This window comes from Corvus brachyrhynchos, unplaced genomic scaffold (assembly GCF_000691975.1).
Source record: "Corvus brachyrhynchos isolate BGI_N302 unplaced genomic scaffold, ASM69197v1 scaffold105, whole genome shotgun sequence".
Lineage (NCBI taxonomy): Eukaryota > Metazoa > Chordata > Aves > Passeriformes > Corvidae > Corvus > Corvus brachyrhynchos.
In genome coordinates, this window is record NW_008238452.1 from 2,502,070 (window position 1) to 2,517,713 (window position 15,644).

General features: G+C 39.1%; 1 long non-coding RNA gene across 4 annotated transcripts in view; it reads left to right on the top strand.

The window, feature by feature from the left end:
- Nucleotides 1-14,957, top strand: part of LOC108447332 — a 51,880-nt gene extending 36,923 nt beyond the window's left edge. Inside the window, exons 4-7 of one of the 4 annotated variants that reach the window (XR_001862851.1) lie at nt 3,000-3,170; nt 4,645-4,856; nt 6,054-6,162; nt 13,788-14,957. This is a non-coding gene — a long non-coding RNA (uncharacterized LOC108447332). Of the gene's footprint in view, nt 1-2,999; nt 3,171-4,644; nt 4,857-6,053; nt 6,163-6,681; nt 11,244-13,787 lie in introns of those variants that run through there. The other 3 variants (XR_001862850.1, XR_001862853.1, XR_001862852.1) reach the window with 3 other exon arrangements.
- The last annotated feature ends 687 nt before the right edge of the window (nt 14,958-15,644 follow it).

Here is a 15,644-nt window from a genome sequence, read left to right on the forward strand (position 1 = left end):
ACTGTGTGTGTAATAACAGAGGGATGGCTCCAGAGAGGCATGGAGATTGGACATTTGAGAGGAGGAGTTTTTGCTGTAAAGAAAGCAACAGGAGGTACAACATCAGCTCTGAAACACCAGCATGTTACCAGGAATGTTTATATAAACACTCAGGCCAGTATCATCATCCAAAACGAAGCTGTGAATCAGGGTATATTTTAACAACATTTTCAGTTCTCCTTGTTGTCTTTTTTTTTTTTTTTTTAATCCTCCCTTCATTCCCTATTTGACTATAAATTTTGCAGTCTGTTTATGGTCCTCTCCTTCTGGCAAAGCCTTAATCCTCCCTTAAAATATATATTGTATGTTGGTTGAAACTGATTGAAACTGCAAAGTAGATGAGTGGTAAGGAAGAATTTTCCAATCAATCAAAATGAAGGAAAAGATTTTGGTGATTTCTTATTATATTCATCCTCAGTCTTACAGTGATGTATTTTTTTTTTTTTTAAGTAGTCTTGAGTCTGACAGTTTCATGCTGAGAGAGCTGAGACATTCACCTATGCCTTTATTTGCTCTGGCTTTGACAATGGTCACCTCCTCTTCTCTGCCTTCTCTGATGCTCGTTCGGATGCAGCTGCCATACGTGGTCCTCCCTCCTCATCACTCTGGTTAAGGTCACCTCTCCACTGAATCCTCACACTGGCTCATCATTGGCAGTGCTTGAGGAGCTTGCTGCTTGTCCTCAGCTTCAAAAGACAAATTCACCTCTTCTTGATTGTTTGGTCATCTCTCACACAACTTTCATAACACCTTTGTTATGGAGCTGCAGGTCTCTAACATTTTGAGGTGTTATTTCTGTATTGTATAGTGAGCATGGTATTTGAAGGGTTATCTTTCAACAGCCTTTCTAAAAATGTGCTTTCTCCTCATTTGACTCTGTCCTTATGACTCTGTGCCTCTAGGTATCCCCCTCTAAGAAGAGAAAATTATTTTTGATTTGGAATACATTGTTACTTTTATTTTTTGAATTTGAAATGCAATGTAGTGATGCTCATGACACACACACGTCTTAGGCTGACTCCACGATATTATTGCTGTTTATTGCTCCTGTCATTTTTGATTTCCCCTTCTGTTGCAGCTTTCACTTCTTGAAGCTTGTCTTAATTTCAGACCCGGATCCCACAAATTACACATCTGCTTACCTTTAGTCATCTGCATATTCCTGTTGATTCCACTGAGAATACACACACACTTTAAATTAACCACATGTGCAAGATTTTTGGAACTAAATCATGGGAAATGTAGTGTACTTGTTGTTATTTTTCCCAGCTTCCACAGCTAGTGGCTTCTGCAGGTGGTCAGACCTGCAGAGATTTAAAACCCACTGTTGATAGAGAAAAGGCAGTTGGCCTGAAATCAGTAAGATTTGAGAAAAGGTCTTGACAATATTAAGAAGAGAAACTTTTTTTGCAGCAATAGTAGTGGTGTGAGCTTTCATAGCAAAGGTTGCTCCAAGACAGTAGGGCTGACAAAGACCCAACATTTTATTCTCTTCTCTTGAGGCTATGCTCAGGTCAGAGACAGTTTCCCTCAGATAAAGTTTTCCTCCTTTCCTTATGTAAATCAGTGTTGTTAGAAGCATGGGGCAGGAGGGATAGGGGAAGTAGTAATTTGTAATTTTTGTTGGGGAAACACCCCCAGCATAACTGATGTTGTGTTGTTTGGCAGTTGGGAATGACAGCAAAAAAAAACAAACACCAGAAGGACTACAGAAGTTTCTGGGAAAAAATAAGGAGGAAAACCAGACTGAAGGGCAATCTGTACTGGGAAGATTGACAACATTATGATAATTTGGTTTTCTTATTTTGTTTCTTTACTTCATGTTTAAAGTATTGCAACAAGGGCTGAAAATAACTCATATTTCAGTTTGCATTAAGTGGTACTGTAACTGCAATTTAATTAAAAAAAAAACAAGAAAGAGAAGTTATAAGTTATGGTATCTAAATCACATGCCACATGACAGCTGAAATTATTTGAATTATTTCAAACTATTACAATAGTTACAATTATTTGAAAAAAGATATATTTTTTATTTTATTCCCATAAATGATACAAGCTAGCTGTGGCAGAGTAAAATATGAGAGAAAATGAAAACTGTAGGAAGACAATATACTGAGAGCTTAAATTTGATTTAACATTTCATTCCTCTAGAAATGCAGCTTTCAAAACATCATTCAAGATGTATGGAAATTAAATATAATGTTTAATTCTGGCATACCTTAAACACAGGTCTAAAAATAGCATCATTCCCAAAAGACAGAAATTCTGAGCTACCACCGTCTCTGCAGCTCTGTTGCCAATATCTGCATTGTTTATTTATCCTGGGAAATCTCTGTGAAGGAGCAGGATCTCAGGGCAGCTCAGATGCGGCCAGATGGGAGGAGGTGGGAGGTCGAGCTTTGCCTCCAGCCCATTCCTCCTGGCTTTCCCCAGGAGGCTGCTCTTGGGATGACAAAGCCCCTGCGGCTCTGGGTCCCTGGTGGGAATAGGAGCCCAAAAGACAGAGAAAAAGTGAGATAAGAGAGAAAAGCAGACAGAGCAAAGAGTGTAGCCTAGTGCTTCCTGGCATTGCATCCTGAAAAGAGCCCTTCAGTCTCAATCTTCTGCTACACAGAAGGGCATGAGGTGATCTTAGCTTTGGAAATTGGGTAAATTAGATAAGCTAATTCATTTTTCTGCTAATTTAGAGTCGATTTTGTTTGCATTTGATTTGCCAGTTTTATTCCTATAATCTGTTGGTAACTTGATACCTTTGTGTTTTAGAAAAAAAAATATTTCCTCCTTGTCTACATTTCATCTGTTAAATAAAAAAGCAGAAATTCATAAGCAGCATAAGATCCCACAGTGGTGAATGCAGTGAAGACCTGTAGCCAAATTTTTTCACAGCCAAATTTTTGTCCACTCCTCTGCTACCTTGCAGGCAGGGCAATAGTAATTAGTATGGTCTGTTCTTTCTTCAGAGTATATTGATGTTTCCTCTGCCACAATTCACATCTTTTCATTATTCTTTGGATACAACACTCTCTGCAAACCATCATTGTTCTCCCTGATATGTGCTAAACATTGACAAGGAAACAAAGAAAATATGCTTGTTGAAACAAGCTGACCTCTGGTGCAAGAAGAGCAAATAAGTGAGTGCCCTGGGATATGTCTTTTGTTATTGCTAATTGTTTTTTAAACGCCACAAGTCTCCTCTCAGTTTGGAAGACAAAGACCCCTCCAGTGCTACATCAGACTGGGGGCAAGACCAAAGAGCCATGTGCTTGTCCAGACTGATAAATCCATAAAGAGATGAATCAGGCTGCCTATGTTGATAGCAGCTCAGGTTTTACTGGAGCTGATGGGGTTTGGAGAGTTTTCTTCAACCCTCAGCACTCATCTGTATCATGTGTCAGGGAGAGCTGACTGTCTACTCAGATATTAGGTAGTACCTGAAAGTATTCAGCTATTTTGGATGGTGTCTGGAACCTTCCTCTTCATAAAACTCATCTTCAACAAGGCCAAAGAATCTTCCTGTGCTGTTTATCCAGAAACTGTCCATGAGTCAAGAAGTTCAGAACAACCAACAGCGTGAAAATGTAGTTAAAAATGCACATGGATGCTGTACAGGAAGAGGTCTTGGGAATTGTGAGGCTTGACAGAAAAAAAGCATCTTGCCCCAAGTTAAGGGTATTTGAGAGGTTTGTTTAACCTTCATTTTAGCTATTTGCACAAAATTCCATGTTATTATTTACAATACCATTGAATCAAAATGTGAATTTGCCATAGCAACCCAGGCTTCAAATGGGGCCTATGTTGCTTCCCCCAAATTACACCACCTCCTTAAAAAGGAGGAAAGAGGAATGCACTGTGTAACCTTGAACTCTTGCAAAATGCTGTAAGCAAAACATGGCTTTAATAAGCCACACAAACAATTCTTAGAGTACGTTTTATAAGAAAAGATTGCAATTATAAAATAAAAATTATAAAATTATAAATACGTAAATATGAAAAGAGCTATTTCAGCTTAGTCCATTTTTCAGAAAAATGTTAGCACTGGGGACATACTGGCAACAGTAAGACCAAAGTAGGACATTGACAAGATGTGGGTGAGGATTTCTGTGTCACTGCCTGGTTTCTTTCACCGTGAGGAAAATAAAACAGTGACAGGTCATACATTCATTCATGCATTTTATTCTTTCCATTCAATTCAATTCGCCAGAAAAATAATGAAGCATCCAGCAGATGACATGGTTGTACATAAATAAATATATACTCAAATCCCCTGCTTGCAGTCACTACCCACTAACAAAATACCAGAGTCAGCTGGATTTCTGGAAAGCAGAATACATCCAGAAATTTTGCTTAGGTTATGCAAAATAATGCTTGTTTAACTGTGCTTTGAAAGTCTCATGTGGTTGTACATGTTTGTGTGTGAGTACCTGTGTGTGTCTGTTGATGTTATGTGATGTAAAGCACTTGGACTTTTCACATCCATTTCACTTTTCTTCCTGTTGTTCTCAGGTAGACATTACTGACAAGATTTGTCCTAAGCACACATGAGGTTTTCTGTTGTGGATATCAGTTTTATATAACTGATGCACATCCTTTTTTTTTCTTAAGCAGAGTTTGAAGAGGTTCAGCTGCATGTGTCTGCAATGAGAAAAGAGCTGTACTAAAAAGGACAGTCTTCTCACCTTCTTCACAAATTATTTCCTGTGATTTTTTTTTCCTATGATTCAAGCAGCAATGAAAATAAGGAAAAAACCAGCTATTTCTTACTATTTTTAAAAGCAAGTCAAAAACCCAAGCCTTGTATCTAACAAGTAGTACAACAGGTGAGATAATCCATGTCTCTCCAAACACTTCTACAGGTGTTTAGGAATTTGTTTTCAGTAGGAGATAAATGGAAGCTTCTTCTGCACCTAACAGAAGAAGCAGCCCCAAACCTCTATTTATTAATTGCTGCACTGCTTTTACAACACACCCCAGTGTAAAGGATTAGAGGAATCCTGGGGCACAGATTCACTTCCGTGCATCATTAGTATCTGAGCTAATAGTATGGAGAGAGGAGAAATGCAGCTTCACAGCTTGAAAGATCAGTGGTGAGACCCACTTTGGACCTTTTGATGCAATCCACATTGCAACAGGAGCCTTTTCTGGCAGTGGGGGATGCCTGGATGCCAGGGCTCGGAAGAACTGACTGTTCCTTGTACACACAGGCACAGCAAACCTATGGTGGACACACCAGCCCTGTTGGATATCCCCAGAGAGTCAGGCTGGTCCAAATCACCTGTTTTCGAGACTTTTGTTCCTTGTGAACAGACTCCTGGAAATCTGAACACAGTATTTTTGCAGATAATGCCTGTCTTTTCCACTTTATTGCTAGTTGTCTCTTTCAGGATGTTCAGCCTCCAAGATCAGCTTTCCATTTGCAATTCATGATATTAGCTGGAAAATTTACAGGACAAAAGCAGATCTTATGGATTGGCTTAATTCCACTATCCTTTTTTTAGATACTTGTGAGTTAAGGAAAACCACAGAAGGTTTGAATCTTGTTTTGCTTTTTAATCTAAAGATACTATTTGTTTTGGCTTAAAGGGAGTTGTGAGAAATACCAATATATTTAAAGGGAACACATTTAAGTGCTTTCTAAGGACAGCAAGTGAACCTTAGCAGTGAAATCCTGCTGTATGTGAGGTTTTAAAATTGCAACGCACAAATGTTTTACTGGGATGTAGGAATGTCCAGGAATGTGTGTAGTCCAGGATGATATCCAGTCAAAAATAGCTAATGCATAAGGAAAAAGTTATTCGCTAAATTTAAAGGAATCACTTTATACTCACATCCGAAATTTCTAGTGACATCACACACCATGAAACAATGAAATCTAATAAAACTGTTCACTTCAACAGAAGTTTTAAAATATGTTCAGAAAGACTTCACCTCTGCTGCCTAACTTCAGCCTTGAAATCTTAAATCTGACAGTTGGTCATGTCCCTTTTACTTCTCTTTTACTTCTCTTTCTACCACAGAACAGCATCTTGGCTTTGCCTTCCCAGCCTGAATCAACCATACCAGCTCTCTGAAATGCTTCATGTAGAGCATCCACCATATTCACTGGAAAACACTAGAAGTCCTGATGTAAGTTTTCAATAAAATAATGAAATTAGATCTTAGTGATCTAGGAACAGTGGACATTTGATTTCAGAGCTCCACACTGCCATGGCTGCAGGCAGTATTATTTCATAGTTTTCAGAATATGTGTAACTCAGGAGTTACTCAGAAACATAAACTGCAATTCCTGGAGGTAAAGTGAAATATCCATTAGTTGCATATATCAAGATGTGTCTACTCAACAAGAATATACATTACAGACAGATACTCCTGATGCCTGACATATGGTTTTCTTTTGGGGAATCAGTGCTGTGTAAGTATTAAAAAAATTGTTCCATTCTCAGCTTTATGCAAAGGCTGAGTCTATTATTGTCCTTGGTCTTCACAGAGTAAATTCATTAGTATGAACTGTGCTTTTATTAATGCTAAAAGTCTGAAAAAAACCCCAAAAAACTAGGGCTAAACTCAATGATGCCTTGTTGTACCACTTGGAAAAATTTGCTTGTCCATCCTTTAAGCTCCTTGTGATGAAGTCTCTCTTTGCAGGGGTTTCAGATTGTGTACAAGACAATAGAAACAATGTGGGAATACAACAAATTCTTAGTGCTATTAACAGTGCCAGTGGATGCAGCTCCAGTCCATGTCATTGCAAAGTGTGTCCAGATGCTGCAATGATGCATATCTTGTAACTGCTTATAATGATAAACAGATAATAAAGGTTGAACTAAACAAGTCCATGGTTTTGGCCTTGCTGCCGGCAAGTTCTGGAGTGTATGTGAAATAAACCATCACCACAGCTAGCATTGGTTGGCTCTCTACCATCTCCAAGGACATTCAGGATGTTGACTCACTTCTGGGAATGGTCCCTCTGGGGCTGCGTTTCAAAGCACTGACAGGTTGGTGCAAGTTTTAATGTGTAATGCCCAAACCTCTTATGATTTGACAATTTCAGATTCGATGGGTGGCAGTTCAGCCCTTTTTTCAAAATGCAGAGGAGAGAAGGGTTTGTTTGAATGGTTTTGTCAGAAAATAATTGCAGAAGAATGGCCAGTTCCAACACAAGACCCAGGCACAGCTCTACTAGGTACCTAATAGGAGATATAGACCTTCCTCCTAGTTTATCATCCATGTGTTTATTTATCTCATGATGTCCCATGCGTCAGGCACTGCACAGACCAGCCTCCAAGATAAGTGGTATATCAACCCTGGAGAAAGCTTTTTAACTCTATTCAAGTAGAATTCATTTATAAAAACCAGTTTAGCATTGAGGAAAGAAATGCGAGGTAACTGCAAGGTAGGAATTATCTTGGCTGTGTCAAAGGATTTCCTGTGTGTTTCTTAACTCTCTGTATTTCAGGTTTCTTCTGTCAGAAAATTTGTCTGTTACTCTGAGACTATAGAGGACAGGGTTTCCACAGAGGTGTATCAGTGCCTACTTAATGATAAAGATGACCATCAGTGCTTCATGAGCACGTGATGCACTTGATCATAGGCTTTACTGGAGTTCCTAATGAGGCCCAAAGATCTTGTGATGGAAGGTGTAATGACATTTCAAGGGGTTAGCGATAGTCACTTGGCAGTATTCCCCATTTTCCTGCTATCTTTGAATCACAGCGAATGAAGTTAATTGAAATTAATTTCTGATATGGAAATGTTCCTTTCTGTTAAGGCTGGGTGTTCATGGGTAAGAATATGTTACCATAAAGGGAGCTAGAAGGCAGTTGAATGAAACCTTAGACAAAAAGGAAGGGTTTTTTTGTGCTAAATGACTAAAACTAAGGCACTCTGCCAAGGCATGCGTGCATCATAACTCACTACTTATTTGGGTGGAGAAATGCCCCAGCATTTCCACTTCCAGCACACTGAAATATCAGCCCTGAGCCATCAATTATCCACAACAACGTGCCCAGGACTGGTGCTCAGTAAAGCCTGCTGCCCACAGAGGCCCAGTTTTGGATCTGGGCACAGGTTTCTCCCAGAATTATGTATTTGAATGTGTGTAACACAACAAACTGCATCGCAATAACTGCACAAGTTCAAAACTTGGCACCGGTGCCTGCTCTTTTTCCAAAGTCAAGTGTAAAGTCTTAGGGCCCTATTAATGAAAAATCCATCTGATGGCTGGATCAGAGAAGAAGGAGGGCCCCAAATTATGAGCAGGATCTGTTCTAAAAGCCATGTGCTCATGTAAAAATGTGATGGAATAAGGGCATGGAAAGTTCCGTGTGGATTTCTCTAGATGCACAGAGATTCCTGGAATGCACATAAATTTATATGTTGTACTTAGAGACATGGTGCAAAGGGCCACGAGGCTGTAAATAAGTTTCCTTGCAGCATGAAGTAGAGAGATAAACAGTGACATGTCAAAAGCCTTGAAAAGAAGGGTTGGGGTCAAACATGATATCTAGCAAGTCTCAGTTTTCTTTACCCTGCCTGCACGTTTTTATTTCTACAGCGTGAAACCAGCAAGTCCTGTTTGACATATCAACCGTGCTTCCTAAGCAACCTGGGAAACTGTTAATGGCTATACCTATCTGAGTGCTTGACACAAGCTGCAGGCATAGTCAGCACCTGTTATTTATAGAAAAGCCAGTGAAACAGTCCTAAAATACAGGACTGCAAATGCGTACTGGAAGGATGTTTTACTTCTCAGGAAAAATAGTTGTTTTCAAATTATCTCAGTGAGTGGATATACTTACTTTTATTTCTTTTTACTGTTGTAATCAAAGAGCTCAGGAAAAGATAAAACTGAAGAATTTTCTATCAGAAAATATCTCTGTATTCTTATTATCTCCATCCTTAGCCAACTTATGCAAAGCAGACTCTTTTACTTTCTGCAATATGTTTAATTTCCCATTGACCTGGATGACAATAACTTTTTAAAAGTTTTGTGGGGTTTGCTTTTTTTTTTTAAAATAAAAAAGCAGGCTGCAGTTATGCTGCTCGCTTTCTGCAAGGTGTACTTGTAGTTTAACCAGCTCAGCTCCCTTTCTCTCACAGCTGCTTGTGTGCAAAGACTTTGTTCACCATTAACCCCCAGTGTGATGGGCTTTGTAAAAATGGCAATGCAGAAGTCATGAGATGACTCTCTGGGAAGATTTGGCTTTTGTAAGGCTGCCTTCAGAAGAGATTTTCCTCCTCAGGAAGTTCATCATCCTGTCAGGAGAGTCACGGAGAGGAGTGAGGCCAGGTCCTATGGCAATTCTGGATTAAACCTTTAATCCTCGGACTACTTGAATGTGCCATAATTTATGCCATACCAAAGCTCCTAAATTATGTCTAAAGCAGCTCTATCCTCTCATGTTCTCTTTAGTTTTAATGTTTCTCATTAAAAATGATGAAACATGAGCCACTCTTACTGAAAACTCATCTTTCTCATCAACAGGAAAACCTCAACTGTTCTGTACATGAAGCAGTCCACTTGATGGCAGGTTTTGGCTTTTTCCAGTGTGAGCATGGCATGGCTGATTCAAGCAAGGGCATCCAGGATCTACACAGATCATGCAGATCTTCAGCATTGCTGATGCTGCTTAGATTTTACTCGTGATTATGAGGACGAATTTCAGCTCTAGAAGCAGAGTTTCACATTATGTCATGGCAGCAATGCAGCCAAATGCTGCTGGTAAAAATCAGTTTAATGCAAGGGAATTAGTTGTGTCCAAGTATAAAGGCCTTCAACAAAGGAAAATGAGAAATAAAGCACCTTTGCTCAGATTTTGCTTCCATACTCCCAACAGTCTTTACACAGCATGTGTGAAGGAAGAATCTTGGGAGCTGAGAAATGCAGGGCAGTAGAAACTGTTGTCATAGTCATTGTCTTCCATATATATCATGTTCATTAAGTGGCCTATTAATTTCTGGTGCCAGTAGAACAGAGGCAAGAGAGTGAAAAACTGACAGTCTGCCTGAAAGAGCAGTCAAAGAGGAGGAAAACAAATACCTCCAAAGCTGTAAATACATCACAAAATGTTCAGAAAAAGTATGTTTCCAGGGCAGGAGAAGGTTTCAATAAAATTATGACTTTAGCTCTGGACCATAATTCAGTTAGAGCACAAGTGGTTGTCATAAAAATTGTGTATATTAGGAAAAATCACTGTTGTCTGTTTCAAAATAGGAGTAATACCTTCTAAGCATCTCAAATGTCAGGTTTTATTTAATAAACTTGGGTAAGAAGTACTCTGTATAACCACATGATGTTTGCGGAATGTTGCTATACATGTAAAAAATGCTGTAAACATAAGGGGCTTTGTGTGTGTGTTTCTCTGTGAAAAGCCCACTCCATCCTCTGAGAAAGTTTATCATTGAAAAGACAAGATAGGTTACAACAGAATGACATAAAGCCCAGCTCTGCAAGATGTCACAGAGCCTTCTCTCTTGCTATCACAAGGACTGCAAATTCCCTGAAACAGGCACTTAAGCACTTTGCAGGAGATAATATTCCTTGCATCCTTAACATTTTTAGGAAGCAGAATGAGTGTGTATTTCCATGTACAAATGGCTCAGACAACATAACTAATCTTGTTTGGGGTTTATGTGGGACAGCAGGATAGGTGAGTTCCCTTTATAGGAAAGCTATGAAAAATGCAGAGCTTTGGAAGGGCTCATCTTGCATAGGGGATAAGAGTGAGGAGTTGATGACATTTGGGTTTTCTACCAAATGCAGCTGCAGGCAGGCTGGGAAGCTGCTGCTTTTGCATGTGCACTGAGGAACACACATAAGTACATTTTTGTCTCAGTTACTAGGTAGGTGTTAACAAAACAGCAGAGCCATGTATGGAATTGGTTTTTATCTATTTTTAGTCCTCCCTTGCACAAGGTCTGCACATTCTGTTCTGTATGCTGCCGACGTTTCAGCTGTGGCTCTTGGTACAGCTCACACTTCTGTTCTAAAAGCGGCTCAAATATTGTACCACTGTTGTCAGGAGGTCCTAAATGGAAAACAAAACAAAACAAATAAATCAACAGTGATAGAAAACAACAACAACAACAAAACAAACAACAGCACTCTTCTCTTGCCATCTTGCAAAACAAAATCCTTCAGGCATGATTTATTAGTAAAACTGACTATGGACAGTTAATGTACATCTGGATCTAATAAACAAATGCACAGCTAAAATACACTTTTTTTTTTTTTTTCTCACAGGGTTTAAGTAAAGTAATTCATCTGTACTTTAACAAAAGCTTTTATTTCCACATGAAGAGGTGGGCAGCCATTCAATTGGACATGACTGAGATTGTTTCAGTCAGTTAAATTGCCCAATATTTTCATATTACCTTGAAAAAAAAAAAAATAGAGGTCATGTGTGTGCCATTTTGACCTAAGAAAGTATAAGCCTCTACCTACAAGATGTATAACATATATAAATTTATATACAAATATTTATGATTCTATTATACACAGAGAAAGTAATACCCTTGCATTAACATGACACATCACAACGAATTAGGATCATAAATAATAGAAAGTGCATGTGGAACAAAAAGTCTGGGGTATTCTTTACTCATCTCTGTAGCCTTTGTGGGCAGAAAAGCTCGTTTTGAAAGCAGATGCTCCTGTCTACTGTAACAGAATTGAAGTTTTGCAGTGGGTGTTCACTGCTTTCAGCTGGCAGTGAGGATTTTTAGCAATACCTCCCATCCTTATTTGCCCAGATTTTGATCCGTGAGTGTCAGTAGAAATGGGTGGACACGTTCTTAAGGAAAAAGCTCGGTAAGAATTTCTCTCAAGCATGTGTACAATATTTCAGTACCTCTAAGTGATGCAAGTCAATAGCACTACTGGCACGTTTAAAGTAGAACACGTGTGTGATTGCCTGGAGAACTGGAGTCCACAATTTTAATTCTAACAGTGGCTTAACTCTTAGTGTCATACAGCTATCAGGCTGCTTTTGTTTTTACTCCATTGTTTTGATGTTGGAAGCAGGTCATGATCCCTTTAAAGAAGCTTCTGAGTTAGTTTAACGTCACTGCTAAGCAGCCCAGCAGAAAAACAAGCACCATTGTGGAGTTCTTCCAATTAATTTGGGATTTGCAGTTAAATACGGGTGTCACAATTTAACGAATGAATAATTCATAAACCATCAAGAGGAATATTTCAGTGGAGGGGTTTCTTAAAAAAATTTTTTTTAATAGTGTCAAACATATGCCAAACATTTACAGGATTGTTAGCAGCAAGTGGCTGAAGGAAAGCTGAAAACTGCAAATAAAGCAACTTAGTTGATGGGTTGTTTAAATTCTCAAATAGCAGCTGATGACTTCTCCCTTTTCAGGGAGAATATACTGACTTAGTTACATCCTAACAATAATTTTTGTTTCTGAAAATCCCTTACAACAGGAGAGCAATGATCTCTGAAGGAGATGGACCAAATCAGTAATTTTTTCTAGTTCTGGAACTTAAAACTGACATTTTTTCATGCAAGAAATTCTGCTAGAGCTTGCAGCTGTAGGGGAAAAATAAGACATATTTTTGTTGGCAATTGGCATGACTCTTCTTGCATGTTATTCATTTTCTGTAAAGGATAAATTTTTAGGTTAAAGAAAGCTAGTTAAAAGTCCTTTCATCCTTTTAGTTTAGCTTCCACAAGTTGTCCAGTGATCAGATATGATGACAATTAAGAGAAGTGGCATAATAAAGGGATATTTGTATCCATCTGCATGCAAAGCTAAATGGGTTAAATACTGACTGCACTGTCTTTACTCTGCCTAAATCTTCCCTGGAGGTGACACACAAGACCAAGAATGATCCAGTGGTCTGATAATGGGAATTCTGCATGCCTCCAGCCAGCCTTCCTTTGTGAACCAGTAACTAAAATGGATTGCATTTGGGCACTATATTTAATTTTTCCCATAATTTATTATCTGACCTTGGCTAGTACCCCAAACATATTTTTTTTAGCATACGGTTTTTGTGGTATATTGAAAAAGTCTGCAATCTAGCTTTCCCTGCCACCCAAAATGAAACTAAACCTATGAGTAGTATTTAAGAGGACTACTACCACTCAAAGGACTGTGGTTGGAGAAGTCTTCCTTGTTCCCAGACTGACATTCCACAGAATTTCCTTAGGTTATATTTTACTTCCTTTACCATAGAGCTCAGTAACTGAGATATGACTATCTGAGGTATATGAAATACCAGATCCAGTTCCTATTTGATGTACCTGAAGGTACTGAAATGCTGCAACACGTAGGATGTGTTAACTGCTTCCAGCCACTGCTTAGGCATCTGGTGATCATAAAATCATCTGATGCTCTCATGGAAGTTCATTTATAATGAATCCCCAAAAATGTTTAACATACAATTGCAACACTTTATGTTACTTTTTACTTAATAACCAGAAAGAAACAATCAATGATTTTATAGATGAATGGACCCTTTTTTTTCCTCCCTTTTTTTTTTAAAAAAAAAAGAATCTTTTGCATCATTTTCAGTTTTGATTGCTTGAAGGACTAAATTAAGAATGGCAGGTATTTTAGTGGGGGCTCAGCTAGTGGTATATCTGGAGATGTAATGAAGCACTGAGGTATTCTTTCCCCTGCGAGTTGAGAGTGCTGGCTGCTACAATACCGTACTTCTCTCATGCTTGACAGTTGAACGGCTTTTTAAAATAATGTCAGGAAGCCCTGAGCTTTTCTGCATTCTCCCTTCCTTTCAGTGTGCCGGGTGCCCTGGCACCAGAGGGCCTTTGAAACCTTCTCCTGTTTCTTCAGCACCTGATGGTGATTGTTTGACTGGAGATTTATGGCTGGCCTGAAACTCAAAGCTTCCAAAGAGCTGAAGTTACAGAAGCTTGCAGTGATGCTGAATTCCCTGGAGTGGTGGTGCTATCGTCATCTGACAGCTGCTGAGCAGTGAAGTGAGATGGTAATTTCTGCATTCCAGTGGTCGAGAGCTCTACCACCAAAAACACCAACAGGACTCAAAAGAAAAAGCTGTTTAGAGATCTTATATTCCAGACATGTTTTGTGTATGTTTGAGCTCTAACCGCATCAGTGGCACTGCTGGTTTTAAGTGAGTATCTCCTCTGATAGTTTATCACAGGCATAAGAACTTACAGAATGGAGATTCAGTTACTTATCTCTGGGGGGAAGCAGCCAGGAAACCATGATCAGGAAAGAAAAAAGACTTCTGCACCTGCTCTCATCCCATCAGCACTGAGAACTGACAAAGCCAAAAGGTCTGCGGGGGCATCTCTGCAAAATATTTGTGGCCTGGGTAGTGTTTTCTTCCATGGAATGTCAGAATCACAGAGTAGCTGAGGCTGGTGGGCACCTCTGAAGATTGCCTAGTCCAATCTCTTGTTCAAGCAGAGTCAGCTAGAGCAGACTGGACCTTGTCCTGTTGGGTTTTGAATATCTCCAAGGATGGAGACCCTACTAACTGACCAGAAAATCTGTGCCAGTGTTTGATCCCTCTCACAGCAGAACAGATTTTTGTTATGTTTCAGAAGGAACTGTCTGGATTTCAGTTTGTGCCCCTTGCCTCTTGGCCTGTCACTGGGCACCAATGAGAAGAATCTGTGTCTGTCTCCTTTGCTCCATTAGATATTGATAAGGTCCCCTGAGCCTTTTCTCCTCCAGGCTGATCTGTTCCAGCTCTCTCAGCCTCTCATGGGGAAGATGCTCCTGTCCCTTCATATCTCTGTCCTTTTGGAGGCTATGGTTGCTGCAGCATTGCAAAGGTCTTAAATTACACATAAAGCTGTAAACCCCCCCTTCTCTGTCCCCTTGATGCCTCTTCATCCACTGTTCTTAAAACACAAGTGGTACGGGAGAGCCAAGAAAAAAAATGCAAGTTCTTTGTAGGAACAACTTTGTATCTAACGCTCAGATGCTGCAAAATTACAAAACAAGTGTTCCTGCCAATGTAAATAAAAGGGGAGATAAAGCTGGAGATGATTTATGTCTGTGGGAAGGAGAAGTTACTATAGATACCTGAAAGGAGAGCCATGAAGCTTTATTAACTAAGACATAAAAATATCTCATCAGGGATAAAGCTCCCTGATGTAATAACAGTGAAAAAGAAAAATTTATTCTGAAGGTGGAACTAGTTCAACATCTGAACAATATTTTCAAACTGTGAAATACTCTCTGGGTAGTGATTCTTCCTCTCATTAGCCTTTTACTCATTATTCTTGCTATTACTACCATCATCAATGTCCCTATTCAGAGGTAAACCTATACTGATAGTAATTCCCAGACATGTAAGAAAAGGATTTATGTGGAAAAAGGAGGAATTAGGAAAATCCTTTGGCAGCAAATGTCTTTTTTTTTCTTAAAAAATAGAAAAAAAGGAGAATGGTGGAATTACACTGTCAAACGACAACCCCAAACCTGGGCAAAGATGGAGTATAATTTATTTTGTGAAATGCTAATAAGTAATAAGATAGGTAAAATAGAGATTAGGAATGTCTTTGAGAACATTAAATTATGTTATTAAGCCTTGAATTATCTCCTTGAAATTTTTAGGAAAAGTGCATATGCAGTGTTGCCTACCTTTTGGGTGCCTTATA